Below are 15,446 nucleotides of genomic sequence, written 5' to 3'. Positions count from 1 at the left end.
CCCTTGTGCCTGGTGGTCAGAGTATAAACTGATGCAGCCACTATGGAAAACAGTATACAGGTTCTTCAAAAAATTAAAAATACAACTACCCTATGAGTTAGCAATCTCACTTCTGGGTCTATATCTGGAGGAAGTGAAATCGCTATCTTGAAGAGACAGATGCTATCCCATGTTCATTGCAGCATTATTCACAATAGCCGGGGTATGGAAACAACCCAAGTGTCCCTCAGGGGGTGAAGGGATAAAGAAGATGCTGCGGATATAGATACAGATATATAGATACACAGGTGATGGAATATTATTCAGCCATTAAAAAGAAGGAAGGTCTGCTGTTTGCAACATCATAGATGGTCCTTGAGGGCATTATGCTAAGTGACATACATCAGACAGAGAAAGACAGATATGGCATGATCTTCCGTCCACGGAGAATGTAAAAAAGCCGAACTCATAGAAACAGAGAGTAGAATGATGGTTGCCAGGGGCTGGCAATGAAGAGATGTTGGTCAAAGGGCAGAAACTTCTAGTTATAAGATGAATGCATTCTGGGGATCTAACGTACAGCAGGTGACTATAGTTAACAATACTGTCTTATATGTTTGAAAGTTGCTAATCGAGTAAACCTTCGATGGTCTCACTATTTAAAAAATGGTAATTGTGTGAGGAGATGGAAGTAATCTTATCGTGGGAACCATTTGGCAATACACGTCCATATCAAATCATTATGCTGTGTACCTTAAACCGACACGACGTTATGTGTCAATTACATCTCAATAAAGCTGGAAAAAAATAAGAGAAAGGGGACTGAGGTGTGGGGAAGGTAATCATACAATGACTAGATGTTCTTTATTTTTCAAAGGCTTTCACTGAAGCATTTCTCCCAGGAATGCGGCTTTTGCAATTACATAGCAACAAAGCGTTTGAAATAACTTTGTGACACTCTAAGAACAAAACTTACACTGAGCTGAGGGGTTTATAGAAAGCAACTCCCTTCAGATGCTTTCTGCTCAAATGCTAACGGCTGTTGCAAACAACATGGATAGTATATTCCCAAAGTTAGAACGGGCAACGTCTCAGCTGAGAAAGGGTTAAATAAAGAGAATCAGATCCCAGCCAGTCAGGGTCTGAACACCAATGAGAATTTCTTTAGATGATGTAATGCTTGAATCCTGATATCCTTTTGAAAAGAGCTTGTGGTTGGAGTTTCTATAAACCAGACTGAACTGGCATTTCCTCCTTCCAAGAGTCTCTTTCTCTATCTCCCACACAAGTTTCTTAGGTGGGTTTGTTCAGATGTATTAATGTTCTTTCCTAATGTGTGACAAACAGCACTTTTTATAATTTGAATTTGAATTCTTTCAAGGTTACTAGTCCACTGCTCTCTGTGGGTCCCTCTCATTCTCACTGGTAATAACACAGAACTAAGTGATTATAGAAAATTCAGAAAGCCACCGTCTCCTCCTGGTCATTTCACTGACCACATGCTGGCTCGTTCCACGTTCGTTCTTTCCCAGATCTCCAGAGTGAGGAGGTTGTGACAAATGAAGACCGGGACCCACACTTTCAGCTACACAGCAAAATGGAGAGTTGCTGAGGTCTGTGGGACAGCTATTGTTCCATTATCCTCTTTTCCACTAGGATGCAGCTGCGACCAAATCAGTGGGACGGTTCCAGGTGACAGCAAGTCTGGTGAGCTCAGGAAACTTCCACAAGAGCACTCTGAAGCTGCTCACTCTCTAATAGCCCTCACGACTGACCTAGGGACATAAGACACACATGAAGAGACAAGGGCAGTGCATTCTGGATTTTGCTTAAAACCCTCTTTTAACTTAAATCCTGGAGGTATCAAGAGAGCGAGGCCCATAAAATGGCAGGAAAATTGGTAAGGATTCTTAGAGCACAGCAAAAATTGGCATATCTCCCAACTTGGCTGAGAAATGATTTCCTTTACACAAACTATTTTTAGATTTAAAGAAACCTTCTGAAAGAATTAATTCATCATTTACCACCCCTCCAATCAAACTTTAAAATCTTGGTTAACCAATAACTTCACCCAGCTTTTTCCATTCAAACTATGCTAACAAATAACCATCAGTTTTCAAAAGTAATGTACATCAGACATCATAGCACTAAATGAGCTAATCTATAGGAACATTCTTTGGAAACAAAAAAGTATAAAAATAGAAGACATTGCTATTTTTAAGATCATCAGCTCTGGGATGCCTGGGAGGCTCAGTCAGTTAAGCGTCCGACTTTGGCTCAGGTTATGATCTCACCATTAGTGAGTTTGAGCCCCACATGGGGCTCTGTGCTGATAGCTCAGAGCCTGGAGCCTGCTTCGGATTCTGTGTCTCCCCCTCTTTCTGTCCCTCCCCCACTCTCTCTCTCTCTCACCCTCTCTCTTTCTCTCTCTCTCTCTCTCTGTCTCTCAAAAATAAATAAACATTGGGGCGCCTGGGTGGCTCAGTCGGTTAAGCCTCCGACTTCAGCTCAGGTCATGATCTCGCGGTCCGTGAGTTCGAGCCCCGCGTCGGGCTCTGTGCTGACCGCTCAGAGCCTGGAGCCTGTTTCGGATTCTGTGTCTCCCTCTCTCTCTGACCCTCCCCCATTCATGCTCTGTCTCTCTCTGTCTCAAAAATAAATAAACGTTAAAATAAATAAATAAATAAATAAACATTAAAAACATTTAAAAAAAAAAAAAGATCATCAGCTCTTATCATCTTTTTTGTCTACCTGTAGCATAGTCTTTGAGAGAACACATTTCTTTTGTTCTTCATTGTACCCTTATCCCTTTGCGTGGTTCCTAGAACACAACAAACGTTTGATAAAGATTTGCTACGTTGAATTGAAACTTGAATTCACAAATGTTTCTTAAGCACCTAGTATATAAGGCACAGTGCTAAGTGATGGAAGAAAGGAGCACAAAGACCAGTTTCTGCCTTCTTGAGGAGCGGAACCAGCCTAAACAATCCCAAGGGCTCTGTCACCCTGGACTCCAAGGGCAGTAGTTGCAACCACAAATGCCTTTGGAGCCAGGCAGGGAACACCAATAAATGGAAGGCTGCTGAATCTAAGACAGCAGAATATCATGAAGACAGTGGAAATTAGAGAAAGCTAATTTAATATCATCCTTTTCAACTTCAAATATTTTGCAATTACTGTACTAACAAAAAGAGTTTTGTCAATTCGCTGGCAGATTATTCATCTAGGAAAAGGAATGAAGTTCTAACACATGCTACAACACGGATGAGCCTCAAAAACACCATGCAAAGTGAAATAACCATAAAATACAGTAAGACACAAAAGAACAAATATTGTGTGAATTCACTTGCATAAAATAGTAGAATAGGCAATTCATAGACACAGAGAGCAGATAAGACGTTACCAGAGGGTGGGAGGGGAGGTGGTTACATAACATTCTGAATGTAATTAATGCCACTGAATTACATGGCATAAACATGGTTTAAGTGGCAAAATTTTACATCGTATGTATTTTATCACATTTTTTAAAAATTCTGGCAGATGGCTAGCCAGTTGAGACTCCTGAGTCCTGGCACAAGGCTTCATTCAATAATTGTTTGCCAGATAAATAAAGACATGGTTTCCACTGCCCCCATGATATTTCAGAGTTTAGTGAAAATAACACAATATTTCAATTCAGAGAGCTCTTGGTCTTGCTATTTGACTAGCTATGAAATCTTGGGCAAGTTACTTAACCTCTCCATACCTCAGCTTCCGCATCCTCGCCTTTCCCATATTACCTACTACCTACTATGGGGTAATAGTGGGACTTACTTCCTAGGAGGATCGTGAAGATTGTATAAAATGATGCCTGTAAAGCTCCATTCAAAGTGGCTGGCGCATCACTATCATTAGCTATTATCAACATTAGAAAGGCTAATAAGAATTAACTGTGATGATTAGGAACACTAAAAAAAAAGAATTATTTGCAGTTTGGGTTCTAACCTAATGATTTACTTACCTGTCAATGATTGTCCTCTTAGGAACTATAGACATAGGAACATCAAGATGGAGCTCAAAATGGTGTTTTCAAACATCTCATTGTGACCTAGTGACCTCACTGACTTGCGGAAAATCCTTTAATGACTCCTTATCGTTTTAATAAACCCCAAACCCCACAGCACAGACTTATCTTGACCTCTTCAGACTTGTAGCAGACACTGTGGCCTCCCCCATCGTCCATTCTGTGCTTCCCAGATACCCTGATTTCTGTTTTATAATCTCAGTATTTCCAGGAAAGCTGACTCATCCCCTGACCCCAGAGACAGACCACCTGTTCCAGGCCAAACCAAGCAGACCATTCCTGCCTCCTCAACATTGATATGGTTCAGGGTTGGGCATGTGATATCCACCGCTCCAATGAGGGTGAATCTTTGGGCCTCTTATGAGGAATCCTTTAACAAATTTCTCTCTCTTCCGGATGATGTAGAAGGCAGGTGTGAGGGCTGGGGCTATTGCAGCTACTTCACTACCTTAGGAGTTACACGTCAACACGTGGGGGAGATTAGGGCCAAGAAAACCAGAGAGGAATAGACAGCTCTGATGATGTTATGACCCATCCTACCCCTGGAGTTTTCGGTTTACTGAGCTAATAGATTCCCCTTATTATTGCAACTAAAAGTTTTAACTCGTTTAAAAAAAAAGGGAGGACACTTATTCTGCTGCATTGCTCTCCACCCCACCACCCTATTCCAGCCAAACTGATCTGGTTCTTATGTCAGAATACTGCTGAACTTCTTCTGAGCAAATTGGTCTCACCAATGCATTCTCTGTCCCTGGATTATTTGTTTGACACCCTGCCTTCTATCATTTCCCTACTCTGCTTGCCCTCGTTCTCATTCATCCTTAATACTTCAGCCTAAACATCATTTCTCCAAGAAAGCCTTCCTAGATCCCTTAGTCTAGGTCAAGTTCTCCTATTATGGGCACCCATGACATTTTATACTTCTCCTCCATAAGACTTAGCACCATGATAATTAAACAGTTGTTTGATTAGTTGATCAACATCTATCTCCCACATCTGTCTGCCTTGTTCCGCGCTGCCATATCCCCAGTGCCTAATACAAAGCCTTGTCCATAACAGTAAATAAATATTAGTTAAACAAATGACTACCTTTCAGCTGCCATGGCTAATTGCTAAGGTGTTGGTATGAAACTCCCAGTAAAAACAAAACCACTTTATAAACAAATCAATAGTTGAAAAGAGATGACTTAAGATAAGAACAAGCTGCTGATCTCTAGCTGTGGGTGAACAACCACATTCAACAAAAACAGTGTAGGCACCCACTCTGCACAATACAGAGACTGAGGTACAGAAGACATTGACCTTGTCCACCAGGAGCCCTTTGCTGAACTTTAATTAGCTGGGCATAGAAAATACTGCTGCTGTGAAGTCACAGTCACATTTGCTGTCCAAGTCACATCTATTACTCATTGCTTTGGAGTTAGTTCAAGCAGGGTCAAACCTACATTTAGCCTTTCAAAAAATCTGTTTTCGCCTGTGTCCTAACTGGTAGAAAAAGCATAATTCTCAAGTGCTCCTTTCTTGCAGTTTCCTTTGAATCTTTCTTTAATCTCTAAATCTTGGAGGCAAAGAGAAGAGTGCTGGTTGCCTCCAAGCCTCTCCTCTCTAGGAGTATGAAAGCATTTTGTAAACTTCAACCCACTGTCCGCATTCAGTTTCTACCATATCAATATCCAACAGTTGGAGACGGTAAGGGCTTGGAAATGAAGCAATATTCTTGTAGGATGTCAGGATGAGCCAGAGGCCAGGATCAATTTGAATTCCAAACCATGAAGAACACTGATGGCTTTGGTGTCTCGGTAGAGCCAAGCACTGGTCCATTAAAACCTGGGCTTCACCACTTACTAGCTTTGTGACCTTGTGGATGTTCGGTATGCTTTGCAAGCTTTAGTTTTCTTATCTATGAATCAGGAATACAAGTACCTCACTTCATAGGTCAAAATGAGATAAAGTACATGAAACACTTCAGACACGGTCTGGCACATAGAAAGCACTACATACATTTTAACATCGATTATTTAAAAACAAAAATTTTTTTTGATGTTTATTTATTTTTGAGAGAGAGACAGAGTGTCAGCAGGGAAGGGGCAGAGAGAGAGGGAGACACAGAATCCGAAGAGGGCTCCAGGCTCCGAGCTGTCAGCACAGAGCCTGACACAGGGCTTGAACCCATGAACTGTGAGATCATGACCTGAGCCGAAGTCAGATGCTCAACCTACTGAGCCACCCAGGCGCCCCTAACTCCTCTTATTTTTTAATCACTGGGAAAAAGGTGGCAGATTAGAGAGAGGACTTTCTTCCCGCAGCTTTTGTTTTGCACTCAGCCTGCTTTATTCAATGATGACCTGTATTGACTCCATAAGCAAATGCTTCCTTGGAGATTTTAGCTGCATTTTTCCCCTGGGCCCACTTTACCCTGAAACAGCAACATGGAAGGTGAGACAGTTCAGTGCCATTGCCTTACATCCTGATAACAGCGTTGTTGACGTATCAGCCCTCCATGTCAAAATATTATGACAACCATAATAAGTAAAATAAATTTAAAACATTTATTGATTTTTAAGTGTTATCATTTCCCTCTACTATCAGTGACATACAATGTCAAATGTGATATATTTGAAGTATATTTTAAGCAAGATAATTAATGAATTGGATTTAAAAGTTGGGTATTTAACATATTTTATTAGGCAGTTTGGTGAGAAATCCCCATACGGAGCAACCTATCAGTAGAAGCTCCAGGTCATTTTGTCCAATATACATTTTGTCCAATGACATCCTTCCTGCCAAGGCTTCATGTCCACACCCACGAGACGAGAGAAAGAGATCAAAGTACGCTGCTGAAATTGCTCACACCATTCTGACAGACATCAATAACCAACCCGGCCTTTGAAAAGAGAGAGAGAAAGAAAGAAAGAAAGAAAGGGAAAAAGAGAAAAGAAAAAAGAAAAGAAAAGAAGAGAAGAGAAGAGAAAAGAAGAGAAGAGAAGAGAAGAGAAGAGAAAAGAAAAGAAGAGAAGAGAAGAGAAGAGAAGAGAAAAGAAAAGAAGAGAAGAGAAAAGAAAAGAAAAGAAGAGAAAAGAAAAGAAGAGAAGAGAAAAGAAAAGAAAAGAAGAGAAAAGAAAAGAAGAGAAGAGAAAAGAAAAGAAAAGAAGAGAAGAGAAGAGAAAAGAAAAGAAAAGAAAAGAAAAGAAAAGAAAAGAAAAGAAAAAACTGGAAGGATTTGGGCTTATGGTCATTTGCTCTTCCTTTTATTCCAACCAACTTCTCTTCCCTCGACTGATGGTTTCTTAGGCAAAGATAGAGATGGGTGGGGCAGAGGGGCTCAGCCCAACCACTGCCCTCCGGGCCTCGTTGCGTATGACATCATGTTGTCAGGAGCAGCGGCTGTAACAGTGACAAAATCCAGGTGCTACAGATGAAAGGCCCAATGTCATTGGGCACCGAGAAGTGGCCTTCAGCACAACAGTGTGGAAAAGGAGGAGGAGGGAAAAGGGGAACAGGAGCTTCGATGGCAAAGAGAGATTTCCTGACAGGGCGTATGCTAAACGAGTTATAGAGGCAATTACCCTCAAAATTTTGAAGCGGCCATTTGCTCGGTAACCTAGCCCGACCTGACACCCAAGCAGAGATTGCCATAAGCGGGGAATTTATGGCGCTGGAATGCTAGTTTAGCATAAATTACCTCAGGGAACAGATTTAAACCACTTGCGTTTTTAAAAATTATGCAACAAGAACAACAACAACGAAATGAGTTTATGCAAACCCCGTACCGACTGCAGGATGGGGCCCTCTAAGTCTTTATCTCCCAAGACGCGGCAGCTCTTCTCGCCTGTTGGTTTGCTCTCGGCGGATGAAGATTCACAGCATTAATACATAATAACTGTATCTCACTCCATTACAGGTAGTTCAGGGCTGCTCCCCATAAATGATATGCATGGCTTTGCGTCTTCATCTTTAAAACCACCGAATATCTTGGTAGCAGACATACGTTAGGTTTAATGCATCCCCTGCCATAAAAGTGTTGCTTAAGACTAATGAACAAACGAATGTTTGTTCAAACCTCTTTGTGAAAATCAAACAAGCTTTCAACAGCTATTCATATATTTATTGTCAGATGTGAATCATCACTTAGGTGCTTTGCCCTGAACTATTACCAGCTAATGCTTGTAGTTTCACGGCACTAATTCACTTGCTGCGGTTTTTGTTTTGAGGTTTTTCTCCCCCCACCCCCCCACTCCCCCAGCTTCTTCCTTGCTGTCAATGCCGTCTCCTGAAAGGCTCTGTATTGAAAGTTCCTCCTTGTCACTGGCAGAACTGACGACACTCGTACCCCACATAGCCCCGGAGCTGTCTCCGGAAGGGCCACGGCCTCCAGGGACGGTCCAGCCAGCGCCTGCCTGCCCTGGATCGTGCACCGAAAACCCTCCTGAGCAACTGAGCGTGAGCAGGGCCCGCGCCCTGCCTCTGCCCCCGCCCCTTCTCACAAAGTAGCTGTTTTTTCAGACTCAGCAGCACCTGAAAAGCTCCCACAAGATTTACCCATTATATTAAATAACAGGTTTTAGAAGCTGGGAACTGTTATTCTAGTGTTGCTGGGTGTCATTAAGGTTGCACGTCTATGCTTGTTTAATTTTTCTTCTGCCATTAAGCAAACTAAATGCTCGGAGATTTTTTTCTGTCTCAGTGGGGTCCACCCAGAATAGAAAAGAGAATAAGTGTTCCAGGGTTGTGGAACTGGGTTTTTTTGTTGCTTTCATTATGAGGAAGGAATTAAAAATCCCTCCTAGTCAGTACTTAAAATATCAAAGTCATTGTTTAATGCCTTTGAGTCACTGTACAGCTAATTCAATTGCACAGTGTAGCGCCGTTTCACGGTGTGTGAAACACAGATAGTACATAGAAGTGATTGCAAAGTTGAATAAACACCAAATTAGTTTTAAAAGTCTGCAACTTCCCGGTGGAGTCTTTCAAACTGAACCGCACGCGCTATTGTCTGACAAAGTCAATGGTCGCCAAAAGGTTACATTACCTCTCACTTGTGTTAGCGCGAGGGGGTACCCCCTGGACGCCGCGGTGTCTGCAGGAGGTGGCTGTCCTCTGAGAGGTGTGTGCGCTGACAGCTGAACGTAACCTGCCTGCCTCTCACTCGGGGACACATGGCAACACAGCCTGGTGTGAGCAAATAAGGGGAGAGCAGGGTGGGTGACAGAAAGACCATGGCCAAATGAGAGACGCAGGGCGATTTTAAAAGCCGTTTGGAGAGTGCCTGGGTGGCTCAGTCGGTTAAGCGTCCAACTTCGGCTCGGGTCATGATCTCGCAGTCCGTGAGTTCGAGCCCCGCATCGCGCTCTGTACTGACAGCTCGGAGTCTGGAGCCTGCTTCGGATTCTGTGTCCCCCTCTCTCTCTCTGCCCTTTCTCTGCTCATGTCTCTCTCAAAAACAAATAAACATTAACTAAGTAAATAAAAGAAATTTGGTATAAAAAAATACTACAGTTTGAGACTTGGAAAGTCAGCTTTAAGGCCCTGACCCCGCTGCTTCTTGGCCACGAGACCATCCATGGTCAAGCACTTCACAAACCTCAGTCTCCATGTCTGAGCCCATAGTCAGTAATGATCATTACTGATTATTTATTATGTGTGTTCCAAACACTGTTCTAAGTGCTGAAGTGCTGAGACATAATATCAAACAAAACAAGTAAGCCTGTGTCCACAGTGACATTTATTATCTATTAGAAACAATCATAGAAATAAAAAGACAATACTTATTGATTGCTAAGGATGTGTTAAACGTGGCACTAAGGGCAAGAAGTATAACTACACAGTCCCCATCCCCAGTCATTCACTCATGGACCCAACAAATACTTTTGAGAACCCTAATAAGTACCAGGTACTGGGAATATAACATAAAATAATTAAATCTCTGGCTTCATAAAGCTTTCATTCTAATCAGGAAATTTGAGCAATGGCTTACCTTCTTTAAGTTGTTGCTCAAATATCCATTTCTCAAAAAGGCTACATGAATGCCCTGTTCAAAATTTCAACCATGGCCCAGTATCCATTCCCGTTTATCCTGCTGTGCTGGTTGGTTTTATGTGTCATTGTAATTGGGCCATGAGGTGGCCATATGTTTGTGCAAACATCATCCTGGGTGTGAGGGTATTTTTTAGCTGAGATTAACATTTGAGTCCGTAGACTAAAAAGATTGCTGTCCCCAGTGGAGGTGAGCCTCATCCAATCAGTTGAAGGCCTGACTCTCCCAACACTAAGAGGGAACTCATCTTGCCTGATCACCTTGGCAATGGGACATCGGCTTTTGCCTGCCTTCAGACTTGAGCTGAAATGTTGCCTCTTCGTGGGTCTTTAGTCTGTCAGCTTTCAGACTAGAACTTATGCTGTCATCTCTTCTGCTTCTCCAGCCTTTGGACTGGGACTGGAACTATGCCATTAACTGCACACGTTGGGGCTGCTTGGCCTCCATAATCGTGTGAGCCAATTCCTTAAAGTAAATGTTGATATAGATCCCATTGGTTCAGTTTTTCTGAAGAACTCTGACTGAGATGTCTACTCTATATTTTTTCTCCAGCACACTTATTACTTTCCAACATACTAAATAAATAACTTATCAATTACGTTTTTGGTTTATTAATTATTTCCTCCAATAGAATGTAAGTTTCACAAGGAGTTTGTTCATTGATACAAGGCTGGCACCTAGTAGGCGTTATAGTAGGCCTTCAAAACATAGTTGTTGAAAGAAGAAACAAACAAATACAGTATGCAAGTGGAGGTAAGTACCATGAATAAAAATAAAACTGAGTAAAGAAAATAGAGGGAACCATGGCAGGTCTTTTTATAAAAAGTGGTCATATCTTGGTGGGATAATGAATATTGTTTCAGGATGGCTATCCTATTATTTATCTTCCAAACTGGACTTTTTTCTTCTTCTTTTAACTAGGCGTTTAATTTTGAAATCCTTGAGATTTACATGGGATTGTGACATATAATACAGAGAGAGGCTGTGTCCTCCCTACCTAATTTTCCTCAACAGTAACAGCTTGTAAAACAATAGTCTAATACCACAACCAAGCTATGGACACTGATACTATCCACTAATCTTATTCAGATTTTCCCAATTTTACTTCCCTCACCTAGGCAACCACTAATCAGCCCCACCATTTCTATAGTTTTTCCAAACAGGGGCACTTTTGAGAGCACAGGGGGACACTATTAATAATTATGGCAAGACAACTGGCAAATCAGGACTGTCCATGGCAAAAGATGACAGATGGCCATCTATTTATTCTGGAACAATAACAGCGGTAACAACAACTGCGGACAGTCACGGCATGCTTGCAGTATCCCAGGCGCCGTACTGAGCCCTGCTCACATTATCATTTTTAAAACTCAGAACAATCATATGAAGCCAATACTGTTATTGTTCACATTTTACAGATGACAAAACTGAGGCAAGGAGGCATTAAGACATCTTCCCAGGGGCCCAGGATGTACAGCTCTCAGAACCAGGATTCACAACAAGGTCTATCTGGTTCAAGAACTTGCCTTTTTAACCCCTACATATTAAACAAATAGTTACAACTGAGTTGTTACATCATTACAAATGAGCCAAGTGTTTAGAAGGGGAAGTAGAAAGTGCTACTGAAGCATAAAGCGGGAACTGGAAAAATACCTCCCACAGTTATTGTAATGATGGGAAACTATTAGCCTGCTTGTGCGTGCGCGCACACGCACACAAACATACACACAAACACACACAAAAACAGAAAACAAATGTTTAAATTGTTCAGCATTGTCAACCTACATGCCAGAAGAAATGGCCTTAAATGGACATTCATCATCTTGAATTTCCAACATTTTAAGAGCAATCTCCTTAAAAGTGCAGTAGCTTCCCGTATATTCTCTGAGACGCTGACATAGAACACTGGATTTTAAACTTTTTAAAATGTACGGTTTCCAGCTGCAACCCAAAGGAAGAGTCCCACTCAGCATGACACCATAAGCCAAGTAGCAGAGTTACCCCCGCAGAGGAAATCACCTCTGAGTTCCCATTGATGTTAGAGGAGCCATTACTGAGGGACTGAGTCTTTCAGATTTAAAATCAGGTGGAATATGTCCTGGGGGGGCGGGGGGTGAGGGGGAAGTGCCCACTAGGCAAAGTGGAACAGATCCAGGAGCAATTGTGTCAAGTTTCACATCATGTTTCCTTAAAAGGAGGAGAATTAAGGATCAGCTACCTTAGCACATACTTAAAAATAATTATTACTCATAAGAAAATCTTTGATATTTTAATACGGCAGTGAGAAAACTCAATCAAGAGTAAGCACCTGGGCTAAGTTGGAATACTGAAGACTGAATATCTTGAAAAGGTTATCCTGAGACTTTCCAGTTCTAAACCTCTAGGTCTGGTGCTGCCTGGCTGGTTCGGTCAGTGGAACATATGACTCTTGATCTTGGGTTGTGAGTTCAAGCCCCACGCTGGGTGTAGAGATTACTTAAAAATAAAATCTTAAAAAAAAAATAAACCTCTGGGTTTACTGAGATCTGATGGAAAGTCAGGATGATGGGATCCTATAGGAGAAAATCATCAGCCCATGCACATCAGCTGCCACGGTACGGGGGGGGGGGGGAGGTGGCAGGGAAGGGGTGAAAATTGGTTAAGGTGCTCACAGACTCAGCATTGAAACAAATACTGGGTTGGAGCCAAAAGACTGAGTTTGAGTTCAGGCTTGGACATACTCAGTAGTTCTGAGCAAAATTCCCAGGTCCCAGTTTCCTTATCTATAAAATAAGGATAAAAGCACTTAATAGACAGGGTACCTGGGTGGTTCAGTCGAGTAAGCATCCAACTCTTGATCCCAGCTCAGGTCATTATCTCAGTTTGTGAGATTGAGCCCCTAGTTGGGCTCTGGGCTGTCAGCACAGAATCTGCTTAGGATTCTCTCTCTCTCCCTCTTTCTCTGTCCCTCTCTAAATTAATAAAAGCTTTTATTAAAAAAAAAAAAAGCAACTGATGGACAAAGTTGTATAAGAATTAAATGAGACAAGGTATGCTCTGTATGTACCCCAAAATTGCATATTAATAAGGGCATTCTTTTTATTTGAGATATTGAAAAGAAGGACACAACGAATAAGAGTTGGGAGAGAAGATAAAAGGCTGCAGGGGCCCCTGGGTAATTCCTGCAGGAAAGGCTTTCACAAGACCTGCAGACCAAGGTCAGGTCTTTAGGGCCTTTTTGGAGCAGCTCAGTACTCTGCTTGGAAGATTGTACTCTAGAAGTCTCCGTGACCCATTTTTTCTAACCAGCCGATTTTGATCCTGTCTTATTACCCCATCCACAGGCTAGAAAGCATTTGTTTACTGTTTTCACTCCAGAAGACAGTAGGCAGTGGACAAAAAGTGGGTCACTGTCACTCTAGCTAGGTCTCTGTTCAAATATCACCTTGCCAGGCAGGATTTGATTCTTTTTAAATAAATCACACTATCTAAAGTAGCAGCCTCTCCTGCACACAGTCTAACTCTTACCCTGACTTTTTTGTCCTCAGAGATGTTATTACTCCTTGACATGATTTTGCATGTTGATTTGCTTGTTGATTGCATGTTCCTCCAATAGATTGTAGGTGCCATGGGGACAAAAAGACCCTATCTGTTGTGGTACATACTAAGTGCTCAATACACTTTTTTTTTTTTTAATAAATGACTGAGTGAATTCCATTCTCGACTGTATTCTGTTGACATTCTCCTGTCTTTGCTGCCTCAGACAACTCTGCAAAATTCTGCTGTTTTGCACTCTGCTCAGTTCATTGTCTTTCCCTGTCATTTGAATCTTTTCCTTACTTTGTTTGGGTTCTCCCAAAATCAGAGCCTGAGACAAGAGCTTTGGTGTTGGTAGTTTACTTGGAAGATAATCCCAGGAGTAGAGGGAATAGGGAGAGTGAGGCAAGGAACAGGGAAGAGCCTTGCCTGGGGGACTGATGTGGGAGGTGGGCACTCAACTCCACCTAGGGTCCCTCAGGCACTTACTGCGCCTTCCAAAAGATGGAGGGTAGAATATTAATCCGCACAGATTTAGGAACATGAAAAAAACAAAGTGTAGTCTTGCCCTTGAGAAAACTTTACTCTGAGTGAAAATGAAAACAAGAAATGCTTATTATGACCTATTTATTGTACCAAAGGGAATGAAATTTCGCTGAGTGCCAAACATGAGCTAGGCACTGTGCTAGGAGATTTATATAAATTATCTTATTTCATTACGGCAACAAGAGCCACCACATACTGGCTTCTACAGTTTAACTGGGTTCTTCCCAGTTTGAGTTCCCATACATGATCTCACCAATTCTCACAACAATTAAATAAGAGTTTTTATCTCCATTTAAGAGAAAAGGGAGATGGAGAGAAAAGAGATAATTTGCCCTGGGTCACACCACTGATTGATGACAGGTCTTTCTGACTCTATAGTTTGTCCAGTAGAGAAACAACTAGAGGAAAAATGCAGGGTAGCGTACATTTGAGTGGGTGAGTATGTGACAGAGACATGAAAAAGGAATCAGGGAGGGAAAAGAGTGTTGTGAGCTAGATGTTATTTTAATAAGATTCCAGGAAGAAGGTGAATTTGGTTAAATGTTTAAAAAGGTAGAAAAGAAGGGTGCAGGGTGGCTCAGTCCATTTAGTGTCTGACTTCAGCTCAGGTCATGATCTCATGGTTCCTGAGTTCAAGCCCTGCATTAGGCTCTGTGCTGACAGCACAGAGCCTGCTTGGGATTCTCTCTCTCTCTCTTCCCCTCTCCTGCTTGTGCTCTCTTTTTCTCTCTCAAAAATAAATAAGCATTTATAGCAGCACTCTCAACAATAGCTAAATTATGGAAAGAGCCTAAATGTCCATCAACTGACAAATGGATAAAGAAATTGTGGTTTATATACACAATGGAACACTACATGGCAATGAGAAAGAATGAAATATGGCCTTTTGTAGCAACATGGATGGAACTGGAGAGTGTTATGGTAAGTGAAATAAGTCATACAGAGAAAGAGAGATTCCATGTGTTTTCACTCCTATGTGGATCCTGAGAAACTTAACAGAAGACCATGGGGGAGGGGAAGGAAAAAGAAAATGGTTAGAGAGGGAGGGAGACAAAACATAAGAGACTCCTAAAAACTGAGAACAAACTGAGGGTTTATGGGGGGTGGAAGGGAGGGGTGGGTGGGTGATGGGTATTGAGGAGGGCACCTGTTGGGATGAGCACTGGGTGTTGTATGGAAACCAATTTGACAATAAGTTTCATAATAAAAAAATAAAAATAAATAAACATTAAAAAAAAAGGTAGAAGAGGACAGGGGAGAAGTGGGGAGAAGAAAAGGGGCGGTGCTAGTCCAGGAAGATGGCAGGAG

The 15,446-nt window shown here is 41.9% G+C and overlaps 1 long non-coding RNA gene across 1 annotated transcript; it reads right to left on the bottom strand.

The window, feature by feature from the left end:
• Window positions 1-826: 826 nt before the first annotated feature.
• LOC122241169 lies at window positions 827-9,157 on the bottom strand. The gene is made up of 3 exons (XR_006221165.1): window positions 9,072-9,157; window positions 2,731-2,800; window positions 827-1,754 (listed from the first exon to the last, which is right to left on the bottom strand). It is a non-coding gene; the product is annotated as an uncharacterized LOC122241169 (long non-coding RNA).
• Between the last annotated feature and the right edge of the window lie 6,289 nt (window positions 9,158-15,446).

This window comes from Panthera tigris, chromosome C1 (genome assembly GCF_018350195.1).
Source record: "Panthera tigris isolate Pti1 chromosome C1, P.tigris_Pti1_mat1.1, whole genome shotgun sequence".
Taxonomy (NCBI): domain Eukaryota; kingdom Metazoa; phylum Chordata; class Mammalia; order Carnivora; family Felidae; genus Panthera; species Panthera tigris.
Note: the sequence above shows the minus strand (reverse complement) of the source record. Positions and strands in the feature narration are given on the sequence as shown.